Genomic DNA, 26,354 nt, shown 5'->3' on the forward strand with positions numbered 1-26,354 from the left:
AGGTAATACAAGAATTACATATTTCAGAGGACACTTGCGCTCCAGTACGGGAAGAGGGACATAGAAATACGGAACAACCACAAAATAATAACACAGGACATTTCGGAAATTATGAAAGAAATTGGAAAGGCGCATTGGATTTCGAGATGGAACCGCCGACACGACGTAACAATGACCGATATGCTACTCGCCGACATGATGATTTTGACTATAAGCTGTTCATTACTACACGTAAATTCAAAACATTTAAGAATTCTGCCAACGACATTCATCCACAAGCGTGGCTCCATCAATTCTCTCATTGTTTTCCTCCCAACTGGTCATTGGAGCACAGGTTAGAATTTATGTGTGGCTACTTGGAGAATGAACCAGCTGTAAGAATGCGGTCGGTCATTCACGATTGCCACAGTGAAGGAGAGTTTTACCATGCCTTCCTCTCAGCATATTGGTCTCAAGCCACACAAGACCGAGTAAAACATAGCATCATAATGATGAAACGTTTCGAACAATCTGAATTCTCCAGTCTTATGAAATATTTTGAAGACATGCTGCATAAGAATCAGTATCTTTCAAACCCATACAGCCCCTCAGAACTCATCCGAATTTGCTTAATCAAACTGCCTGAACATTTACGACATATTATTTTAGCAGGACGTTGCAAAGAAGACATTGAGGCTTTTCAGGGACTGTTGCAAGAACTGGAAATTGACACTGACAATCGGGGAACGCGAGAACAGGAGCACAACAATTACAGGTCACATCTGTCACAATTCCGCGATGACAGAAGTAATACACGACAAGGCTATTCTTATAACGTAAATCGCGACCAAAACAGACACCACCCGTATGACAACCGTTGGCAGAGTAGTAATAATTACAGGGAAAGATCACCTCTCCGCGGTAATGACTATTACAGAGACAATCAGAGAAACAGACAATATGGGAACCAAAATAATTATTATTACGGGAGACAGAATAACTTTAGACGCAACGGTCCAGCGCGCAGTTACGATTCAGGGAGAAATTCTCCACCACTTAACCGACAAGAAAGAAACTACAGGAACTACCAACATGACGACAGACGATGTGATCGTAACGACAGACCTGAATTGCATCAGAACTGGCGGGATTTAAACAGGGCAGGGCCCTCTCGTCACGGTGAATTTGTAGAAGTTAGGTCTCCAAATCCCAATAACGGCGCGCGCCAACAAAGAGACAGACAATGACTCGCACAGCAGGCAGCCGCGTGCGCCCGCTGGCTCCGAGAAAAATAACATAGACGCTAACCTTGAGGAAAATTCCAGTATTCTTTACCGACGTATACCACATGATAATTGTGTTGAAGTTGAAACTCTGAGTACTATGAAGAGTAAAGGATTGCACCACATTTCACATGTAAAACCGTTTATTGAAAGGTAATCTGTTTTTTAACTTAGTCTTTGCCATAAAACTTTTCACTTCACGCTACTTGTACAATTTGTCACACTGAGAAACTGTTAACATGCAACAATGTTTGAAGTTAAATATCCAGTCAAGAACCAAGAGAACTTATTGAAACAGAAATTACGAATGCATTGTTATAGTGAACAGACGACACAGTGTTATTGTGTGTGTACATTCTTGCTTGTTAGTTGCATGATTACGTAACGACTATAAGGCTTACATACTTAGAACATTTACCAGTACTGCTAATGAGATTCTAATGCAACATTTTGGTTTGCTTGAAAATACATTCTGGAGTTTGTGTGACAGCTACACGATTTTATCACGACGCTAATAATGAGTGACAATTTACAATGTTGCTTTTGCGCTGTATCTGTTTTATATCTGCACAGTTTTCTGATTCTTTTGGAAAGAAAAACATGTTTTAGTAGTAACTTTTGTGGTATAGCAACAATGAGACAGCCTTTTTCGTGGCACAACAATACGTTACAGTACAGTACTTTCTTCATCACGCCAATAAGCATAATAACTACGATATCTATACGCAAAGCATTTCACTTTTGTTTATCATGAGGTAAGTACATTGACTTCTGCAGAACTTAGCTTTCGGATGACGATAACTACGAGACTTCCACAGAGATTATCTTACAGCATGACGCACAGTTTAGCGCTACAGTACACGTATTTGAGTGATTGATTTCGCACTTAAAACATTTATTTTTTTTAAGATATTTGAAGTGCAATGATACAAGAGTTTTCCGTGATGCATTTCATTCCATTGCTTTAGTCTGTAACACCTGAGGTTATAATTGCATTGATCCTCAGGGGGGTACACGCTTACTTTGTGTACCATGTGTTTGGCACGCACAAGGAGCCCTAGCTAATATGGTATTTGCTTATACAACTTTACACATCGGTACCATATTTCTCTAACACAGAATTACACAGCTATCTGATTATTTGACAGAGAAACAAACATTCTTTTTACTACGTCAGTGACAGATGTTTACGCAATTACACAGTTGGCTAATTTCACACTTATGAAACTTCCCCTTTGAACAATGGTACACGACTGTCCTTAAACTGATGCACAATATTTTTTTTAGCGCAACGCAATCTGACTTTAAATAATCTCTACAAGAGAATGGCCCTGACTAACATTAACCTGTACTTTTCACAAATCACTTACCTCACAAAAATCTTGGTTACTCCCACTACTGCAATACAGCAGCGCCACTACTGTCAGATAAATAAAAGATTCAAACTATGGAAGGCACTAACTACTGATAGGGATAGTTAGCAAATGAAAGATATTAATAGAGAACAAACGTTGTATTTACCTTAATAGTCATCATATATATATATATATATATATATATATATATATATATATATATATATATATATATATATGTTCACAGCCAGCTGCCTAGCACTACAATGGCGAGTATTACAACAATGCAAAGCAGCCACAGACTGCACACAGCACAGCCAGTGATTTTCATACAGAGTTGGCGTTACCAAAAAAAACCTAAACAGCCTACTTACAAGTCTGGTCTACATATATTTTCCCACACCGTGTGGGGCAGCGAGTTGGATTTTAATTTAATAATCACTAGGCATAGGAGGAAACTGGAATTCTTGTAAATATACTGTAGTTCACCTTCTTTTACAAGTTCAATATGGTTCAAATGGCTCTGAGCACTATAGGACTTAACATCTGAGGTCATCAGTCCCCTAGAACTTAGAACTACTTAAACCTAACTAACCTAAGGACATCACAAACATCCGTGCCCGAGGCAGGGTTCGAACCTGCGACCGTAGCGGTCGCGCGGTTCCAGACTGAAGCACCTAGAACCGCTTGGCTTTTACAAGACCCTGGCAACTATTTCTGTGGCCAGCCATAAAGCGATGGAGAACATACTGACCATAGTTCCCAGTCTTCAAGTCCACATTCTTGTCCAGCCCACTGAAATAAATGTTTCTATTCCCTGATTGCTCAGTGGGATCAGGACTATGATCATTAACAAAAATTTTGAGTTCTGATTGATACATATATTTGGTAAATTTTCACACGCACAACATTGTAACATTCATTATGGTCATACTCAGTAAATCTCTCTATCCTAAGCAGCACTATAAGTAGTTCAGAGGCGACCTCTACGGTAAGTGCTTATTAAATTGTCTTTCGCCCTGACTACTGATAATCAAAACAAATGCTCGCCACAAAACTGGAAAGTAGTTGTCACCACTTGTCATGCGTATTTGTTAACATTAAGGGTGGCACAGTAACAGTCACTTTTGCGAAATCTAATCGATCCAGGTCGGTGTACAGTCCTCGCGATTTCACTTTCTATTATTACTGAAAATAAGCGTTTTGTAACAGCCTGTCTCTGCCGTCATCCCAGGCAGCGCGCACTCCGGCGTTTGACTGACGCGGATCTTACGGTAGCTGTGTGCGATGAGAGGTGACACGACATTACAGCGCAACATGCACTTTTCGCACACCTCTCACGTACTATACACGTCTCAATTTGTGCAGGCACATTTCGCACATGTCACGCTGGCCCTGTGCATACTGCGACGCGTACACATACTTCGCACGCGCCGATTGGCGACGCTTTGCGCTGACAGAAACGAAGCGCACCATCTTGTAATCTTCCTCAACCGATTTTACAGAAACTATTCAGTGAAAACGTTTGATTTTTGCCGTGCTTGTAGCGTCACATGTCAGCTTCGTGGCGAAGTGCCCATCATCTTGCTAATGGTCGTACTTATTGTGATATACATATTTTAGTAAGACAGTACGCATATTTCAAAAAGTTTGCAGTGTAAAAAAGGGTTCCCCATGATTTTGCGTTTGGTGGTTAATAATACACCATATGTTGCTACGTATGAAATGTAGCTAACATATTGAATTTTTGTTTAGATTTGGGAGGAGGTCTCTATATGTCTCCATTATCGAGAAAATGGATCCCATAGAGCAAATGCACTCCCGATCTCACGCCCGCGGGAATGAAATATTATTTACAACATCCCTCGTATCTCCTAAGCCGCTCGAGACATCGAACGAGATTTCGGCGAATGATGGCACACGAGGAGGAGAGTACTTTGCCAGTACGTAAACACACTGAACTTTCTTATCAATGACGATATTTCAGAAGTTGTACTTTCTATTTTTTTGCATTTCAGTTACTGTAATTCGTTAAGAGTTATCGACAGCTAGTGAAACAAGAGTTTCCTAGTATGAAAATAAACATGGAAGTTCTTCTCTTATGTCACCGCAAAACGACACAATGAGGTTTTCCGTAAGCTATTAAGCTCTCTGGTCACTAATTACTTGTTTAATGAGACACTGTTTCAGAATTCTATCACAATAGCTGCTGCAAAAATGAGTCTGTACAAATTATACTCTGTTTTGGCAAAAGAAGTACAATTAAACCTGTTAACAAGAGAAATGTATCCGTTATTCATAAATGGTGATGCTTCTTCTAATGAGAAAAGGTTAACAATTTGCACAAAAAGAAGTCGCCAGTTCTATTGGAATTTTGGTTGAATCTCATATCCTACCGTATTTTTAACACTGAGCTACTGGAATGGAAACTTCTGTGAATATCCCGGGTTCCTTAAATAAATGTCTGCAAGGTGATCTTGGGTGGACTCCAGCTATTATTCTGATTACACGCTTTTGTGCAATGAATACTTTCTCTCTTAATGACGAATTGACCCAAAATATGATGCCATATGAAAGCAGTGAATGAAAATAGGCATACTAGGCTAATTTACTGATATGTGTATCTCCAACATTTGCAATAACTCTAATAGCATAAGTAGCTGAACCTAACCGTTTCAACAGATCATCGATGTGCTTCTTCCAATCCAATTTCATTGTCATGGAAGCAGATCCGCCTTTGTCAGCAATACGTTTCAACAAATTAAATATATCAAATCGCCACACTCTTTCAGGATAGTCATACCTTCGGAATAATACCGACCACTACTTCATTAGTGTATTCTGTTGTATAATTAGTTTATTAAAGCTGATAGTGTCTATGCAACCACTGAAATGATTTTTCTCGTCACATTGTTATTCGTGAGGGCTTTTCGACTGTTTCTAGCTTGCAGTGGAAATGTGTTGTCCATATGTACGTAGTATATGTCTCTTATTACATCCATATCCAAATAATAATAGTGAAACTTACGTATTTAATATTTCAGACGCTTTTCACCAGGATCACAAAGGGGTCATACCTGTGGAAATTACGCCTTTTCTACTTTTTGCAACGGGTCGTAGAGATACGTCAGCATAACAGGCAGCAAGTACATAACCTTGTTCTACTTTCCTGCCTTGGTTCTAGATCACACGATTTTATAATATTCCTTACTTCCTAATTCACTACTTTCACGATGAATCGCCTATCCTTTCTTACGATCTGAAAACGTTGTGAAGGCAGAAGATATGATCCCAGTGGCTAATGGCTCACCTGTTATTGAACTGTGCATTGTTCTTGACAAAAGAATAAAGAAAACAAAAAACTATACAGATGTATGTAACTGAAAACTATTGTGTACTAACGGAAAGAGATGGAGCGGTCAAACGGCGAAAAACGAAACACTACTCAATGACAGTCAAATTCAGGATACCGAAGGCTGATTTTTGGGATGGGCAATACTTCCGCTGCCCATATGCGCCATGCCAAAGTGAGCATATGGTAGGACTGCCTCATCCCTCCCGCGCGCGGCGCGTGGATCTGTGCCACAACCACAAAGCCGCGCGATCTGGCGCAGGCGCGTGTACGAGTCCCAGTCGAGTCGCGTCGCAATTTGCGCGGTCGCACTTGAAACGCGATATACTCAATTTGCGCCTAGTGTTTTAGTCTGGCCTCTCAGGCAATCAAATCGCCAGGCGCAGCGGACGGCCAAGGGAACACCTGCTGTCATCCTTCGTATGCACACGGCAGCAGTCTCTTCAAACGGTTAAAATGGCTCTAAGCGCTATGGGACGTGGTTTCATTGACGCCCTTCATGCCACTCCCTGAGGCCTTTTCGAATGGATGATGAACGATGATGAATCTACAACGTTTTCCTCGGGCATACATGAGAAAACGCGTGATTTAAACGTTTGGCCTTAAGGTTCAACCTTCATCGCGGAGGATTCAAAAGAAGGGGTGAAATGAGGGTAAGAGGGAGTGCGACAACCATCCCATCGTGTGACATGTCACAGTGGCGTTGGATAGAATTGTGATGAAATTTGGTGCCATCGTGACTCATTAACCCACTGTACATGTCACATGAAATTCTGAGGTCTGGCCTATTCGTTTGTTTCGACACATTGCTGTACGAAACGTCGCCGAACCCGAGGGTGACGTCACAGGGCGCCACGCTTTGGATTATTACAAAAGTAGGTTTTGGGCACCTTTGAGCCAAATTTCAAAATTATTCGTCACAATCGGAAATAATTACGGGGTTTCGAAAAAGCGATCCTTTACACTGAAGAGCCAAAGGAACTGGTACACCTGCCTAATATCGTGTAAAGTCTCTGCAAGCACGCAGAAGTACAGCAACACGACGTGGCATGGACTCGACTAATGTCTGAAGTAGTGCTGGAGGGAGCTGATATCATGAATCCTGCAGGGCTGTTCATAAATCCGTACGAGTACGAGAGGGTGGAGATCTCTTCTGAACAGCACGTTACAAGGCATACCAGATATTCTCCATAATGTTCATGTCTGGGGAGTTTGGTGGGCAACGGAAGTGATCACAAGCGTTATTGTGATCGCTTCTCAGTTTTGGTTATTAATAACATGATACCAGTATCTGAGTTTAATTTGTACATATCAGCAATGAAGATGATCACTATGTGATCGAAAATCGATTCTGTCATCAATAAAACATCAATATTACAGCCAACGCTGACCTTCCTTTTAATTTAAGTAAAGCTTTGTGTCAAGCAGTCATCAAGGGTACACGAGAGGGTCTTCGGCTCCGAAAGCCCATATCGATGATGTTTCATTGAAGGGTTCATAAGCTGACACTTATTGATGGCCCAGCACTGAAATCTGCAGCAATTTGCGGAAGGACTCCACTTGTGTCACGTTGAACGATTCACTTCAGTAGTCGTTGGTCCCGTTCTTTTGGGATATTTTTCCTTGTTCCGTTCTTTTAGGATCTTTTTCCGACAATGGTCATGCTGGAAAATCCCCAATTCATCGTTACCTGGGAGTTGCTGTGTCCCGTCGCTCGTGCGCCGACTGTAACACCAAGTTCAAACTCACTTAAGTCTTCATACCTACGATTGTAGCATCAGTAACAGATCTTACAACTGCGCCAGAAACTTCTTCTCTAGTATAGGCGTTGCCGACCACAACGCCTTATTCTGCCTGTTTAGATAGCTCTGTATTCGAATACGCATGCCTATACCAGTTTCTGTGGCACTTCAGTTATTTCTGTTGAGCAATGTAACATAGCCCGATGAAACTTGGACCATACGTAGAGAGAAATACTGCACTATAGTACAGAAGGTGACTGAAAGGAGTACGCAGAAAGACGAACAGAAATGACACTTTTATTCAGAGACAATAATTACACTGAAGTCACCTCAATTCATGATGGTCTAACAGCGCCTCCACCTGGGCTGTTCGATGCAGTCGCGCATTGGCATTTATACGAGGGTAATCCCAAATAACCCCATGAACCATGGACCTTGCCGTTGGTGGGGAGGCTTGCGTGCCTCAGCGATACAGATGGCCGTACCGTAGGTGCAACCACAACGGAGGGGTATCTGTTGAGAGGCCAGACAAACATGTGGTTCCTGAAGAGGGGCAGCAGCCTTTTCAGTAGTTGCAGGGGCAACAGTCTGGATGATTGACTGATCTGGCCTTGTAACATTAACCAAAACGGCCTTGCTGTGCTGGTACTGCGAACGGCTGAAAGCAAGGGGAAACTACAGCCGTAATTTTTCCCGAGGACATGCAGCTTTACTGTATGATTAAATGATGATGGCGTCCTCTTGGGTAAAATATTCCGGAGGTAAAATAGTCGCCCATTCGGATCTCCGGGCGGGGACTACTCAAGAGGACGTCGTTATCAGGAGAAAGAAAACTGGCGTTCTACGGATCGGAGCGTGGAATGTCAGATCCCTTAATCGGGCAGGTAGGTTAGAAAATCTAAAAAGGGAAATGGATAGGTTAAAGTTAGATATAGTGGGAATTAGTGAAGTTCGGTGCAGGAGAAACAAGACTTTTGGTCAGGTGATTACAGGGTTATAAATACAAAATCAAATAGGGGTAATGCAGGAGTAGGTTTAATAATGAATAAAAAAATAGGAGTGCGGGTTAGCTACTACAAACAGCATAGTGAACGCATTATTGTGGCCAAGATAGACACAAAGCCCATGCCTACTACAGTAGTACAAGTTTATATGCCAACTAGCTCTGCAGATGATGAAGAAATTGATGAAATGTATGACGAGATAAAAGAAATTATTCAGGTAATGAAGGGAGACGAAAATTTAATAGTCATGGGTAACTGGAATTCGTCAGTAGGAAAAGGGAGAGAAGGAAACATAGTAGGTGAATATGGATTGGGGGGAAGAAATGAAAGAGGAAGCCGCCTTGTAGAATTTTGCACAGAGCATAACTTAATCATAGCTAACACTTGGTTCAAGAATCATAAAAGAAGGTTGTATACCTGGAAGAATCCTGGAGATACTAAAAGGTATCAGATAGATTATATAATGGTAAGACAGAGATTTAGGAACCAGGTTTTAAATTGTAAGACATTTCCAGGGGCAGATGTGGATTCTGACCACAATCTATTGGTTATGAACTGCAGATTGAAACTGAAGAAACTGCAAAAAGGTGAGAATTTAAGGAGATGGGACCTGGATAAACTGAAAGAACCAGAAGTTGTAGAGCGTTTCAGGGAGAGCATAAGGGAACAATTGACAGGAATGGGGGAAAGAAATACAGTAGAAGAAGAATGGGTAGCTCTGAGGGATGAAGTAGTGAAGGCAGCAGACGATCAAGTAGGTAAAAAGACGAGGGCTAATAGAAATCCTTGGGTAACAGAAGAAATATTGAATTTAATCGATGAAAGGAGAAAATATAAAAATGCAGGAAATGAAGCAGGCAAAAAGGAATACAAACGTCTCAAAAATGAGATCGACAGGAAGTGCAAAAGTGGCTACGCAGGGATGGCTAGAGGACAAATGTAAGGATGTAGAGGCCTGTCTCACTAGGGGTAAGATAGATACTGCCTACAGGAAAATTAAAGAGACCTTTGGAGAAAAGAGAACCACTTGTATGAATATCAAGAGCTCAGATGGCAACCCAGTTCTAAGCAAAGAAGGGAAGGCAGAAAGGTGGAAGGAGTATATAGAGGGTTTATACAAGGGCGATGTACTTGAGGACAATATTATGGAAATGGAAGAGGATGTAGATGAAGACGAAATGGGAGATAAGATACTGCGTGAAGAGTTTGTCAGAGAACTGAAAGACCTGAGTCGAAACAAGGCCCCGGGAGTAGACAACATTCCATTAGAACTACTGATGGCCTTAGGAGAGCCAGTCATGACAAAACTCTACCATCTGGTGAGCAAGATGTATGAGACAGGCGAAATACCCTCAGACTTCAAGAAGAATATAATAATTCCAATCCCAAAGAAAGCAGGTGTTGACAGATGTGAAAATTACCGAACTATCAGTTTAATAAGTCACAGTTGCAAAATACTAACGAGAATTCTTTACAGACGAATGGAAAAACTGGTAGAAGCGGACCTCGGGGAAGATCAGTTTGGATTCCGTAGAAATGTTGGATCACGTGAGGCAATACTAACCTTACGACTTATCTTAGAAGCTAGATTAAGAAAAGGCAAACCTACCGTCCTAGCATTTGTAGACTTAGAGAAAGCTTTAGACAATGTTAACTGGAATACTCTCTTTCAAATTCTGAAGGTGACAGCGGTAAAATACAGGGAGTGGAAGGCTATTTACAATTTGTACAGAAACCCGATGGCAGTTATAAGAGTCGAGGGGCATGAAAGGGTAGCAGTGGTTGGGAAAGGAGTGAGACAGGGTTGTAGCCTCTCCCCGATGTTATTCAATCTGTATATTGAGCAAGCAGTAAAGGAAACAAAAGAAAAATTCGGAGTAGGTATTAAAATTCATGGAGAAGAAGTAAAAACTTTGAGGTTTGCCGATGACATTTTAATTCTATCAGAGACAGCAGTGGACTTGGAAGAGCAGTTGAACGGAATGGACAGTGTCTTGAAAGGAGGATTTAAGATGAACATCAACAAAAGCAAAACGAGGATAATGGAATGTAGTCAAATTAAATTTGGTGATGCTGAGGGAATAAGATTAGGAAATGAGACACTTAAAGTAGTAAAGGAGTTTTGCTATTTAGGGAGTAAAATAACTGATGATGGTCGAAGTAGAGAGGTTATAAAATGTAGACTGGCAACGGCAAGGAAATCGTTTCTGAAGAAGAGAAATTTGTTAACATCGAGTATAGATTTAAGTGTCAGGAAGTAGTTTCTGAAAGTACACTCCTGGAAATGGAAAAAAGAACACATTGACACCGGTGTGTCAGACCCACCATACTTGCTCCGGACACTGCGAGAGGGCTGTACAAGCAATGATCACACGCACGGCACAGCGGACACACCACGAACCGCGGTGTTGGCCGTCGAATGGCGCTAGCTGCGCAGCATTTGTGCACCGCCGCCGTCAGTGTCAGCCAGTTTGCCGTGGCATACGGAGCTCCATCGCAGTCTTTAACACTGGTAGCATGCCGCGACAGCGTGGACGTGAACCGTATGTGCAGTTGACGGACTTTGAGCGAGGGCGTATAGTGGGCATGCGGGAGGCCGGGTGGACGTACCGCCGAATTGCTCAACACGTGGGGCGTGAGGTCTCCACAGTACATCGATGTTGTCGCCAGTGGTCGGCGGAAGGTGCACGTGCCCGTCGACCTGGGACCGGACCGCAGCGACGCACGGATGCACGCCAAGACCGTAGGATCCTACGCAGTGCCGTAGGGGACCGCACCGCCACTTCCCAGCAAATTAGGGACACTGTTGCTCCTGGGCTATCGGCGAGGACCATTCGCAACCGTCTCCATGAAGCTGGGCTACGGTCCCGCACACCGTTAGGCAGTCTTCCGCTCACGCCCCAACATCGTGCAGCCCGCCTCCAGTGGTGTCCCGACAGGCGTGAATGGAGGGACGAATGGAGACGTGTCGTCTTCAGCGATGAGAGTCGCTTCTGCCTTGGTGCCAATTATGGTCGTATGCGTGTTTGGCGCCGTGCAGGTGAGCGCCACAATCAGGACTGCATACGACCGAGGCACACAGGGCCAACACCCGGCATCATGGTGTGGGGAGCGATCTCCTACACTGGCCGTACACCACTGGTGATCGTCGAGGGGACACTGATTAGTGCAAGGTACATCCAAACCGTCATTGAACCCATCGTTCTACCATTCCTAGACCGGCAAGGGAACTTGCTGTTCCAACAGGACAATGCACGTCCGCATGTATCCCGTGCCACCCAACGTGCTCTAGAAGGTGTAAGTCAACTACCCTGGCCAGCAAGATCTCCGGATCTGTCCCCCATTGAGCATGTTTGGGACTGGATGAAGCGTCGTCTCACGCGGTCTGCACGTCCAGCACGAACGCTGGTCCAACTGAGGCGCCAGGTGGAAATGGCATGGCAAGCCGTTCCACAGGACTACATCCAGCATCTCTACGATCGTCTCCATGGGAGAATAGCAGCCTGCATTGCTGCGAAAGGTGGATATACACTGTACTAGTGCCGACATTGTGCATGCTCTGTTGCCTGTGTCTATGTGCCTGTGGTTCTGTCAGTGTGATCATGTGATGTATCTGACCCCAGGAATGTGTCAATAAAGTTTCCCCTTCCTGGGACAATGAATTCACGGTGTTCTTATTTCAATTTCCAGGAGTGTATTTGTATGGAGTGTAGCCATGTATGGAAGTGAAACATGGACGATAACCAGTTTGGACAAGAAAAGAATAGATGCTTTTGAAATGTGGTGCTACAGAAGAATGCTGAAGATAAGGTGGGTAGATCACGTAACTAATGAGGAGGTATTGAATAGGATTGGGGAGAAGAGAAGTTTGTGGCACAACTTGACTAGAAGAAGGGATCGGTTGGTAGGACATGTTTTGAGGCATCAAGGGATCACAAATTTAGCATTGGAGGGCAGCGTGGAGGGTAAAAGTCGTAGAGGGAGACCAAGAGATGAATACACTAAGCAGATTCAGAAGGATGTAGGCTGCAGTAGGTACTGGGAGATGAAGAAGCTTGCACGGGATAGAGTAGTATGGAGAACTGCATCAAACCAGTCTCAGGACTGAAGACCACAACAACAACAACAACAATCCCAAAAGTAATGTCTCCTATTTTTTTATAAGTACATAGACCTGTCTATTTCTACAATGGTTTACATCAGTTTACAGCTTGAACATTTAGCTATTTTTCGACATAATCAACATTTCTGTCGATGCATTTTTGTAGACACTGTGGCAGTTTTTGTATGCCCATGTCATACCGGCTCGCCGCCATGATGTTCAGAATGTAATGAACCTCTTCTTTCACGTCGACGTCGGAGCTGAATCGCTCTCCGGCCAAATGTTCTCGTTACCCATGACAATTGAGTCGTGAAAGTTGTCCTGTTCAGCTGCAAGGCGGTGAAGGATTGCGCGGGAAGCATCAACTCGTTGCCTCATGTGTTCTTCAGTCAGCATGCGTGGCATCCATCTTGAGCACACCTTGCGGTAGTTCAATGTTTCCGTTAAAATTCTGTGAGCGGTGCTTCGGGAAACCTCAGAGTGCAGAGATAATCCAGGGTGATCCGCCGATCTTCACGCATGCTTTGTTCAACCTTCAACACTGTCTCCTCAGAAATTGACGGTCTCCCGTTCCTTTGTTCGTCGTGAGTTTCGGTCCGATCAGCCTCAAACTGTCTACACCACTGACAAACATTTTTGACATCCATGCACGACTCACCATATAGTTCCGTCAGTTGGCGATGGATCTCAATGGGCGCAGTGCCCTTTGCGTTCAAAAACCGAATAACTGCGCGCATTTCGCACTTGGCGGTAACATCCAACAGGAACTCCATTCTCAACGGCTGCCAAGCAGAGACAGCGCCTCAGCGCGGCGTGCGCATGTTTACACACAGCGCGTGAAGCACTCTTCATAACAGTGTGACCAGCTGCCACACAAACAGAGTTCTGTACTTATCAAAAAAATAAGAGACCTTAATTTTGGGATTACCCTCGTAAAAATGAAGCCAGGGCGGAATAAACCCCTGAAAAGACGGACATGGGGAAGGAGTACCGTGTTACAAAAAGGTTTACCTGTGGGTATGCTATGTTCAAATATTTGGAGCCTCACTACAGCCACGCAACATTATGCCTCCCCACTTCGTAACATCTGGATCTCCGGAAGGATGATGTTCGACAATTCTTCTGGGTGCATTACGTGTTTCCACCTCTCCCCGTGTGGAGATACGTCCAGTATTGTCCAACATGATCTTTCTAGTGGTCCAGATGTTCTCTCGTGCTTTATGAACGTAATGACTTTCAAATGTTTGAAGACGTTACAGTCACTGACCAGCATTATTGTGACACTGTAATCCTGCCCCACGTGCGTGTGGTCAGAACTGCGTTCGACCCCGTCTACATTTTTATGAATAGCAGTGTGCGATGGCATCGAATGGTGCAGGTGGAGGAGCTCTTGGCACGAGAGGATATTCAGCGAGTGGACTGGCCAGCCCTTGTTGCAGCACGTCTGTATCCTCCAAGGACCTTCCAACAGTTGTCTGCCGCGCTGGTAGAGGAGAGAAACGCCCTACCACAAGAACCCCTTACCAATTCTGTGGCCCTCGTAAGAGCACTTTTCGGAGCGTGCGTTACCGTCTGTGTTCATCACGTACCCTTTCAAGAACCACTCCTGCCTTCAGTAATGCCCAGGGAGCGCGATAAATAGAGGTAACTTCAGTGTAATTATTTTCTTTGAGTAAAAGTGCCATCTCTGTTGCCGCGCGGGATTACCCGAGCGGTCTCAGGTGCTGCAGTCATGGACTGTGCGGCTGGTCCCGGCGGAGGTTCGGGTCCTCCCTCGGGCATGGGTGTGTGTGTTTGTCCTTAAGATAATTTAGGTTAAGTAGTGTGTAAGCTTAGGGACTGATGACCTTAGCAGATAAGTCCCATAAGATTTCACACACATTTGAACATTTGAGCCATATCTGTTCGTCTCACTGCGCATTTATTTTAGTTACCTTACGTGCTACAATGTAGCAGTTCTTTCTATGTATGGTCCAAGTTTCATGGAGCATGTTGCCTGTCAGTGACACAGCATGCGGAACTCACTTTCGCCCTTCAGTTTTGCACACGGTTGTTTATTGTCCAGTGAACTTGTCCTCTCCTGTACAGCACGTTGTCCTAGTCATCTTCCCTTATTTATCCTATTTCCAAGAGATCACAGTAACAAATAAGGAAAACTGGCCTGTTCTCTTGGATAGGATAAAGGCTTAACAAGCACATTAGAGACGAGGAGGCAGTACGTATAGAATCGCTGGAAGGTCGTGGGTGCTGAACCAAGTCTGCGAGAGTTGGACGAGCGTACAGATGAGCCATCGATTTTCGCGGGCTCGTGATAAATGTATTTGAGGGCGGCGCTGTCATGGCGCTTATTTCGGGCGAGCGCGTGCGCCGACTTCAGAGAGGGGTCGGCGAAGGCGGCGCCGCGGTGCCAGCTTCCTTGCTTCTCCCAGAGGGTGCTGAAACAAGTGTTGGGGGCACGTCCTCTAAGTAGCTTACTGCACGCCATGGTACGCCGGAAAAATGACAGATAAATTTTAATGAAGCTAATTTGTCTCTCACAAACATTCTGAAATAAGGAAAACGATGTAATCCCACAAAAGTGAAAGACTGCATGGAGTTAATAATATTTACAATAAGATACCGAATAAATAGAGCCGGCTCTGTGTTCTGACTACCGCCCTCCCAGCCGTTCCCAGCTTCCCAGATCTTGAGGCCGCTACTTCTCACTGAAGCAACTCTTCAGTACGCAACGCGAGGCTGAGTACAGCCGTCCCATTCTCTCACCAAAGAAAAATCCTTCGCAGTTCCAGGAACTGAACCCGTATCCTCGGCATCGCTGTCAGACACGCAGACCTCGCAGCTACGATGGCGAACATACCAACTGAATGCCACGAACACTTTACCGGAGACTACCAAACTGAGGTTCGGATGTTATTTTAAATTTGCGTGCAACGGCAGTCAAAGTCCAACATTTTGAATGAAATGACCTGCACTGGCTGTAAAATACTCTGAATAAAGTTACGATGCATTTCGCATCAACTGAAAATGAAGACGTATCCTCAGGTGCTCTGTAGAAAAATTAATAATGAAAATTTTTTTTAAAAATAATTCCTAATAATGGTCTAAAGAATAAAGGGATACTGAAAAATAGTATCATGTAGCAAGAGTACCCGCAGAGATTACGTTTAGCAACTCTTCACACGAACTTCGTCCAATGAGTGTACCACGCTGAAAGATTTGGAGGTCAATACACTCATGCGACATTATGAAAGCTTCTATTCTCTTCTTGTCCAAACTATTTATCGTCCATGTTTCACTTCCATACATGGCTACACTCCATACAAATACTTTCAGAAACGACTTCCTGACACTTAAATCTATATTCGATGTTAACAAATTTCTCTTCTTCAGAAACGCTTTCCTTGCCATTGCCAGTCTACATTTTACATCCTCTCTACTTCGACCACCATAAGTTATTTCTCTCCCCAAATAGCAAAACTCCTTTACTACTTTAAGTGTCTCATTTCCTAACCTAATTCCCTCAGCATCACCCGACTTAATTCGACTACATTCCATTATGCTAGTTTTGCTTTTGTTGATGGTCATCTGATATCCTCCTTTCAAGACACTGTCCATTCAGTTCAACTACTCTTCCAAGTCGTTTGCTGTCTCTGACACGATCATGTCTGACAATAAATTACTCCCAGATGCGTTATACGTTGCCAATTTTTGCCATAGGATACGTCCAGCATTGTCGAACATGAACGTTTTGGTGGTCTTTGTGCTATAGGTTTGAGGAGGCATAACGTTCTATGTGCCACTCCCAGCCATTCACGTCAAGTTAGAAAGATATAGTGTACACAAAGCGGTAATCCACAGTTAAAATTAAGGGGACAGCGTAGGACCTACAGAAATAAAACCTGGATAAAAACCGTGTGGGATATACAAAGTTGCTGACTAGTAAGGCATCTAGGTAAACTCAGTGTATGAGATTAAACGAGAAGAGCCTTACCGTACCACGAGCAGGAAGGTGACTGAGCGCCAGCAGGCGAGGCAGTGCTGGTCGCTCTGCAGTGCGGAAGATGTTCGCAGGTGGCTTCACAGGCGGCAGAAACAAAATTGTCGCTGAAAGCGAGAAGGGTTGGCGGGGTGGGGGGCGGGGGCTGAACATGTGCTGAACTACTTAAAATATATTTAACGCAGTATAGAGAAGACTGAGTCCCAATTCTAAACAAGATGAAAGTGGACAATTAAAATGTAAAATATTAATAAACTCTGAGTGATAATACAAGTTCCCTCTTTCACAAATAGAATACCGCATTACAGGAAAAAAATACAAAGCGATAACCCGGGAAGCTAATGACCTGTGATAATAAAATAGCTGGCTAAAGCCTATCTGTTTATGCTGTCAAAATCGGCTACAAGACCCTTGTGTCGCAGATCTGTCTGCGCATTCGCGGTACCACTTGGAGTTTACTAATACATTACAGTTTAATTGTCCACTTTTAGTTCGTTTATAAATGAGACTCAGTCTGTTCTATACTGTGTTACATACTTTTAAGTAGTTTAGGATATGTTCAGCCGCTCCCCTCCCTTCACACATTTTATAGCGACGCTTTGGTAATTATTGTTATTATCTAGATGCGTTACTAGTCTACAGCTTTGTTCGTCCCACACGGCTTTTGCCCAGGTTTTATAAATAGGTTCTATGCTATACCCTTCATTTTAGCAGTGGACTTTTAGCGTGATATGTGAGTATAACTTGGCTTGAATGATGGGGAGAGGTTCTTAGGCAGTTAAATTTCAGCTATGAGTTGTGAAATAGAATCTCTGTGAGTACTCTTCAAGTATTGCAGTAGGATATTATTTTTACTATCCTTTTATTTATACTTTAGAACACCTTTAACAATTGTTTGTAATTTTTTTTCTTTATTCAGTTTTGTACAGAGCACATGGGGATGCGTCTGCAGTTAACGCGAAGCCGGTCGTGACTTCGTATAAAAGAACCTTTCATTCAAAATTTCACTCCAGAATTAGTAATGCTGTGTGAGATCTGAAGTAAAATTTCACCCTCATGCGAGCTTGCGAGTGTTTTCAGTTCAGAAATAAGGAATCCCTACAGATGAAGATGGTGGATACTGAGTGTGTTCAACGTAACTGGACCTTTGCACGTGGAGATCGGAGCACAGTTCAGAGGACGTGCACGTGCTGCTTATTGCCACTACTAGGACCTTGAGGAAGGTCTACTGACTGACATGTGAGAGCATCGCACAGACAAGTTTCACTCACAGTTGGCTGCAGTGGAAAGACAGCAGAACGAGTGGTGACGAAATGGAGTAAGGACGATTAGAGTAGGCAGGGATTCTGATAAGAGAAGGTGCCGTGAGAAGATGGCAGGATTGTACGACTGGTTCTGGCGAATAGACGGACGACAACAGCTGAAATCCGGGCTCGACTTACAGAGTATCACTGCGAACGGCCGGGAAGAGATTAGTGGAAGCTGCGTTGAGATCTCGCGTCGTTTACCATATATACTGACTGCCGTACTGGGGGGCCAGAGTCAACAGAGACATTGAGTGGTATTATGTGGTATCAGCGATGAGTTTCGCTTCTAATAGTGGCGGTCAGATCAAAGCCAACGCGTCTGTACACAGCCTGGTGAAAGGTCACAGGAAACAGTGGTTCCCAAGACCTATACCTCTCCAACCACTGGAATCGCGGCAATAATGGTAAATCTGTTGTCCTGCCTTTCGTGACATGTGTAGAAAATGACGTACACCAGCACGGTAACGCAAGAGCCCACCGAAATGGCAGGGAACTTGGTACTTTGAACTTTGAGCGGTAAGACGCTGAGCCAAAACTTTAAAAATTTAATAATATTGATTTCCCTCAACGGCAATATTTGAAAAGCAAAAAAAAGTTATAATAGCCACTATAAAATGGTTAATTATTCGAACAGTGTAAATAAGACAACATTTACCAGATACTTAAAGGTCTGTACATATGATTTTTAAGATATGATAAACAACCAGAGAATCAATGTTAATGAGTCAACAAGTTTCAAAAGAGTAAATCACGAAAGAACTGAAAACAAATGTATTTGATTACAAATGGTGCGCTAACATAGGACAGCAGCTTGATGTAGATCAGACATTGGTCGGTCCCTGTAAATCTAAAGCGCACGTAGAGTAAACATTAAAAACACACAGCCACACATCGCACGCTGGGAGATCTTACGAGCCCCTCACAACTTTAACTGAACAGTACAAGTTTTTATACCACGGCATACTCATTTTGAATTTAAAAAAATACTATAGCCGTTTAAAGAACAACAAACAATGCAGAACGATTGCCAGTTATAACACATGGACCGTTAAGCGAATGCACAAAATTATGAGACTTCCATAAAAGAGTCAACATTAAAATAAAAATTTCTCTTTGCTTTAACAAGTGGGCTTAAAATAACTCGGGCTTGAACTATTAATTCCGAATACTGATCCAAATAGAGGACTAAGACAAGTATGTCACTGATAGAAACCAAGCAACATCATATGCGACAACGGAAACTGGATTTCGCTTAACGAACAATGATTTCGCGAACAGCTGGCAAGAGATTAGTGGAAGCTGCGTTGAGATGAGTCGCCATGCGTCGTTTATCATGTATACAGACTTCCGTACTGTGGGGTCAGAGTCAACTTAGGAACTTCAGTGACGCGTAACAAAGGTGCTCACCATTTTCTTCATAATCATTCGTTCGGCTGTAAGCAAATACCGATAACACAGCAAATACAACCAAGCAGCAGAAATGAGAAACGTGCCGACTCTGGAGAAGCAAACCGGCGACCATGAAGCAAGACGGAAGAAATAACTCTTGCAACTGTCGTAGGCTCACCGTTTTCACGGCCACCGATAACACAGCGAATCGGGTCTCAGTCCTCAGTGAGGGAGCCCAGGGAGACCAGGGAGAAGCAGTGGCTAAGTGAACCCTCCGATCAAGCGTGCGCCCTCTAGCGAGGCGCCGACGAATTACTCGCATGGGAACGACGAGCAGGGAATTTTCATGAGCGGCAGAAATCGATTCTAAAACGCGCACAGCTGACTCACACTGCATTTCACACCCTACACGCCTTGCGGAATGTGCGGATCCTTGACTGATCTGCCCAGTCTCCTGGTTTGTAACCCAATAGAGCTCGTCTGGAATGTCATGGGAAGACGTACAACAACCGTTAGATAGAAATCTTCCATAACTGACACTGCATGCGTTGAAGCTATGACAAGAAGTTCCTCAGGAGGGAATTCAGGGGCTGTTTGTTTCAATGTTACAACGTAAACAAGAACGTATTAGTGTCTGTATGGGCGGGGGGAGGGGGAAGTTGATGACGACTTAAAGTTACGAATGGGATGAAAGTATTATGATTTAGTATCCGTCATATGATGAACGTCTCCAATTAGTGTTTGACTTGTACTTCAAGGTGTAACACTTTCCATTCTGTGAGTCAATGTAATATTGAGTTTTCGTGGCAGATTAAAACTGTATGCTGTGCCAGAACTTAAACCTCGAACCTAGCCTTCCGCGAGCAATGCTCTTACCGAATATCTAGGAGCGACTCGAGAACTGCGTATCATCTGCTTAGGCAGCTCGGCCGGTTAGAGCATTACCCGCGAAGTCACAGTTCCCTTTTCGAGTCTCGGAATGGCACATAGTTTTAATCTGCCAGGAAGTTTCAAAACAGCACACACTCCGCTGCAGAGTACAGGATTCATTGTGGATATGTAATGTTATTGAAACTTCCTGGCAGATTAAAACTGTGTGCCCGACCGAGACACGAACTCGGGACCTTTGCCTTTCGCGGGCAAGTGCTCTACCAACTGAGCCACCGAAGCACGACTCACGTCCGGTCCTCACAGCTTTACTTCTGCCAGTATCTCGTCTCCTACCTTCCAAACTTTACAGAAGCTCTCCTGCGAACCTTGCAGAAATAGCACTCCTGAAAGAAAGGATATTGCGGAGACACGGCTTAGCCACAGCCTGGGGGATGTTCCCAGAATGAGATTTTCACTCTGCAGCGGAGTGTGCGCTGATATGAAACTTCCTGGCAGATTAAAACTGTGTGCCCGATCGAGACTCGAACTCGGGACCTTTGCCTTTCGCGGGCAAGTGCTCTACCAGCTGAGACACCGAAGCACGACTCACGTCCGGTCCTCACAGCTTTACTTCTGCCAGTATCTTGTCTCCTACCTTCCAAACTTTACAGATGCTCTCCTGCGAACCTTGCAGAACTAGCACTCCTGAAAGAAAGGATATTGCGGAGACACAGTTGTAATCTGCCAGGAAGTTTCATATCAGTGCACACTCCGCTGCTGAGTGAAAATCTCATTCTGGAAACATCCCCCAGGCTGTGGCTAAGCCGTGTCTCCGCAATATCCTTTCTTTCAGGAGTGCTAGTTCTGCAAGGTTCGCAGGAGAGCTTCTGTAAAGTTTGGAAGGTAGGAGACGAGATACTGGCAGAAGTAAAGCTGTGAGGACCGGACGCGAGTCGTGCTTCGGTGGCTCAGCTGGTAGAGCACTTGCCCGCGAAAGGCAAAGGTCCCGAGTTCGAGTCTCGGTCGGGCACACAGTTTTAATCTGCCAGGAAGTTTCATATCAGCGCACACTCCGCTGCAGAGTGAAAATCTCATTCATGTAAACTTATTATTTACACGTGTTAATTCACTGCCCGGTCACACAATGAGGACGCCGCGTCTGTTCAACGTCAACGTGCAATTACCACTCACAGACGACACGTGGCAGCACTAGCAGTAGAGGGCATATAAAGCGTGTCTGGGGGATGCGGAAAACAGTGCCGTCGGTGCACAAACAAAGAGAGTTATCTAACGTCCAGAATTGCACAATCATTTAAATTTCTGGCCAAGAGCGGAAGTATTTCCTAACCTACTGAGTCTGTACATATACGGTCGTCAACATATGGGAGTTTAGGTCTGGCCGTGCGTCGTTCTCGGATAGCTTTATACGACGATAAAGTAATGAAACTGATGTGAAAAAATATGTTGCTTACCGTTTTAGTCAAGTTTAGTGTTGTCTCCTTCAAAGTAGTTCCCTTCTGATTGCACACACTTTTTCCAGCGCTTTTGCCATTGATGGCAATATTTCTGGAACTCATCTTCTGTAATATCCTCCAAAACCCTCGTCACAGCTATTTGGACATCTTGTGTTTTTTGAACATGGTGTCCCTTGACCGCCGTTTTGACTCTTGGAAATATAAAAATGTCGCACGGAGCGATATCTTGTGAATAAGGTGGCTGTGGTAGTACTGAAATTTGTTTTGAGTTTAAAAAATGCTGTACTGACAGAGCAGTATGGGATGGCGCATTACAGTGATGCAGAATCCAATTATCAGCAATGTCTTTCTAAAATTTCTTTGTGGTAATATTGGTTAACTGTTTGTCCAGGAGTCACCCACTCCTTATGAACAATTCCCTTGGAATCAGAGAAGCACAGAAGCATGCATTTCGCTTTTGACTTTGACATGTGAGCTTTTTGGCGTTTTGTCTCTGGATTGTACTGAAAAAAAAACAACTTTCATTACCAGTGATAATACGGCTCAACAATTCAGGATTGATTTCCGTTTGCTGTAACAGATCGGCTGCCACATTTTTCCATGTTTCTCGCTGTTGTGGTGAAAGATTTTCTGGGACCATTTTTGCACGAATCTTTCTCATACCGTGATCTTCAGTTATTATTAGACGAACCGTTTCTCGATTGATGTTCAGATATTCTGCAATCATTTTCACAGATAATCTTCGATCAGATCGTACGAGTTCACGCCCCCTGGCCAAGTTGACATCCGTCCGTGAGGTAGATGGTCGTCCACTGCGATCTTCATCTTCAATATTCGTTCTGCCTTCACTAAACATTTTATGACAACGAAAAACTTGAGCTCTTGACATAACCTCCTCTCCAGAAGCCTTCTGAAGCTTACTATAAGTTGTCGTCGCGTTTTCACCCAATTTAACGCAAAAAGAAGTGGCATACCGTTGCGCAATATTATGCGGTTCCATTTCTGTGATGAGAGACACAAACACTTGTTGACTTATTACACCACAACTCACGACTGAGCAGTTGCATCGATGTGCCGCTTGGACTGGAGGCAGCTTATAGACCAAGGTTAAAGATATTGTGCCTACGCAAGCCTGCAGGGTCGCCACATCTTGCAAACAAAATCAGTCTCATTACCTCGCACCTCGTAAGACGACAGGCGACAAATCCTGGTTAGAGACTCGGTCTGGCACAAATTTTCATTGTCTCGTTCCATTATACAGCTGATGGTGTTCATATTCGCAACTGTAAATACATTTTATGTAAATGTTAAACTGTTCGCATGCAACCATGGTTAAAGTATACCAGGCATGGCAAAATGGCACTACGTAAATCGGCTCAAAGGCAACTATGGGTCACCACAGGCCACAGACGACAGGGCTGAACGACGACTGTGGAGATGTGTACGACCGAACAAATGTGTAATTGTGGCGCAACGGCGATCCAGATGAACCAAATGGCCACCAACAGTGTCTCCTCAACGACGGCTCTGCAGACGTTGCAGCATATAGACCTCACTAGCAGGCGCCTGATTCATGCATCCATGCTGACTGCTATTCATCGGCGACGAAGGCTAGAATTTTTGCGGCAGTGCCGCAACTGGACGTCCACTAAGTGTCGCAAGTCGGCCTTTTCAAACGAATCACGTTTTATGCTCTGTCGGACAGAAAACGAACACCCTGAAACAGTCGTCGGAAGTATCTAGGCTCGAGAAGGAAGTGTTATGATCTGGGGAATGTTTTGTGGAATTCCCTGGGTGATATCTTCATTCTGGAAGGAAAATGGATCAACATAAGTATGCATTTATCGTTGCAGGGACCAAGTCCACCCCAATACGCAGTTTAATTTTTGCTAGGCACAATGGCATCTACCAGCAGGACAATGCAATGTGTCACATAGCTCGCAGTGTACGGGCGTGATTCGAAGAGCACCAGTATGAGTTTACCGTACTCCCCTTGCCAGAAAACTCCCCGTATTTGAACCCAGTCAAGAATCTGTGGGAATACCCCGATCGGGCTGTTCGCGACATGGATCCTCAACCGACAAAGCTAGTGCAGGTGGCCACAGCGCTGGAGTCGGTACGGCTCCAGATCCCTGACGGTTATCTTCGAGAAGCTCATAGACTCTCTTCCTGCACAAATGGCAGCGGTCTGCAAAAGGTGGTTATTCAGGCTTTTGACAGATGACTGCCAGTGTGACTGGACAGTGTAAATCATTCAGTACGGGTACTTTACGGGCAGTCTGAAATATACCATTGTTTGATCTCTCTGTGCTAACGGCCTTGCCGCAGTGGTAACACCGGTTCCCGTCAGATCACCGAAGTTAAGCGCTGTCGGGCTCGGCTAGTACTTGGACGGGTGACGATCCGGTCTGCCGAGCGCTGTTGGCAAGGAGGGTGCACTCAGCCCTTGTGAGGCAAACTGAGGAGCTACTTGAATGAGAAGTAACGGCTCCGGTCTCGTAAACTGATATATGGCCGGGAGAGCGGTGTGCTGACCACATGCCCCTCCATATCCGCATCCAATGACGCCTGTGGGCTGAGGATGACGCGGCGGCCGGTCGGTGCCGTTGGGCCTTCCAAGGCCTGTTCGGACGGAGATTAGTTTAGTTTAGTCTAGATCTCTCTGTAAGAACGGTTACTGTTCATTTATCAATAACTCCGCTCTTCATATTTTCTAAAAATTTTAAGAAGGTAATGTATTCAAGGGCTTTCAACCGTATGGAAGCTTGTATTCCAGATTGACTGTTCCACAGTGGTTGCTGTTTATACACTAACGATAAATAAAATCTTTATGTGGTAAAATTTCACCACTTAAGATATTTAGTGATATATCTAAGGCTTTTGGAGAGTGGAAACTGAACAGCTTTTAAGTACAAAATCTCACATTTGTCAGGATAAGCAAAAGCAGTATACCTGTCTCTTCTTGTACAAACCCACCTTATAACTGCAAAAATAATGAGACAAATTAGAAAATAAATAATTTATTAACGAACGTTCTAAGTCCCTTACCTGGAATCTGACTTATTCTACGTGCCAATACAAAATTTTTTGTTTCAGGTGCCAGTAATACAGAGGTACAACGTTTTATTTGTGTAATACAGATACAGAAATCCAGCGGTAATATTTTAACTAGTAGAGCTATAGTCAACAAAAAACATTTCTCGCATCTTTTAAATCTATTACGCGAGAATAACAAAATGAATTTCAAGACAAAAAAAAATCTCTCATATTCAGCTTTGTTTCGCAACAGAGCCCCTTTTTTTGGGATCAGACAGTGCAAAGTTTAATGTAAAACTCCCTTTGCTGTTGAGGAGAAAATTGCAACATCGCGAACAGGATTGCTGGTCTTTCAGACGAAGTACGGAACTGCATACATCAGCCGTGTCTTGTGCTACCAGTAGTACAGCTGCCACAATGAATGTGCGTACAGAGTTAAAAAGAATAGGGTACGATTGTCGAGCAGGTCCTCATAAGCCACACAGTTTTGTACACAAAGTTCAGCGACGCTTGAGATGCAATGATTTGGACTGATGAATCACGCTATATCCCGTAATATTCCAATGGAAAGGTGTGGGTTTGATGAATTCCTGGAGAAATAACTTACTGGAATGCAGCCGGCTGACGTCTCCGATAACCGCCGATGTTCCGACAGGAATACACCCCGCCATTTGCAAGACAAAATTGCAGCAAGGACGCTCTGAGCAAGCGAATTTCAAATCTTGGTTTTCATAGAAAATCCGGAAAGATAAACACACACATACTGAACACTAGCTCCATTACACACTAAAGATGACCGACGTCACACGTTATCGGTACTGAAATTAGTAATCAACTCTGTTTCTTTGTGTTTTGACAAATGAGAGAGCAGGGTTCCATGCAGAAATTAAACAGAAGTCACCATATCTTTTCATAAGGTTGCTTACTAACTTAATTTCAACAGCTTCCTTAACAACACTATCCCAATAGCTGGAAGTGCCTACCAGGATCTCCCTGTTGTTATATTCCATAGGATGACCAATGCCAAAACAGTATTTTGTAGTGGCGGATTTGCTCGACCTCTTTAAGCGTGTGTGACGCTTATGCTCAGTACACCTGTCCTCCACAGTCCTGATCATCTGACCAATGTATGACATGCCACAACTGCAAGGAATTCGATAGACACCCGCCGTATGCAATCCAACATCATCCATTATGGAAGCTAAACGGTTCCTAGTCTTAGATGGTGGTCGAAAACCACATGTCACATTAGATTTCCGCAAATCCTGTTCGAAATACTCCCTGCGTCAGGAAAAGAGGCCGTAAACATTCTGCTGAACGGGCTCTTTTTAAACTACCTCCTGATTATGCAGAGGGGGCTGGGAGGGAGGCACGTGTGTGTTGACTGGGGCACGTGCATCCAAGATTAATATCACGACAGGTGAGAGAGCTGTTTTACGTTCTCTTAGAGTTGATCCGGATAT

At 43.9% G+C, this 26,354-nt stretch overlaps 1 pseudogene; it reads left to right on the forward strand.

Annotated features, from left to right (window-relative positions):
* The first annotated feature begins 24,164 nt into the window (after positions 1-24,164).
* Positions 24,165-24,282, forward strand: LOC126237816 (5S ribosomal RNA; annotated as a pseudogene).
* Positions 24,283-26,354: the final 2,072 nt, after the last annotated feature.

The sequence above is a fragment of the Schistocerca nitens genome, chromosome 2 (assembly GCF_023898315.1).
Source record: "Schistocerca nitens isolate TAMUIC-IGC-003100 chromosome 2, iqSchNite1.1, whole genome shotgun sequence".
NCBI lineage: Eukaryota > Metazoa > Arthropoda > Insecta > Orthoptera > Acrididae > Schistocerca > Schistocerca nitens.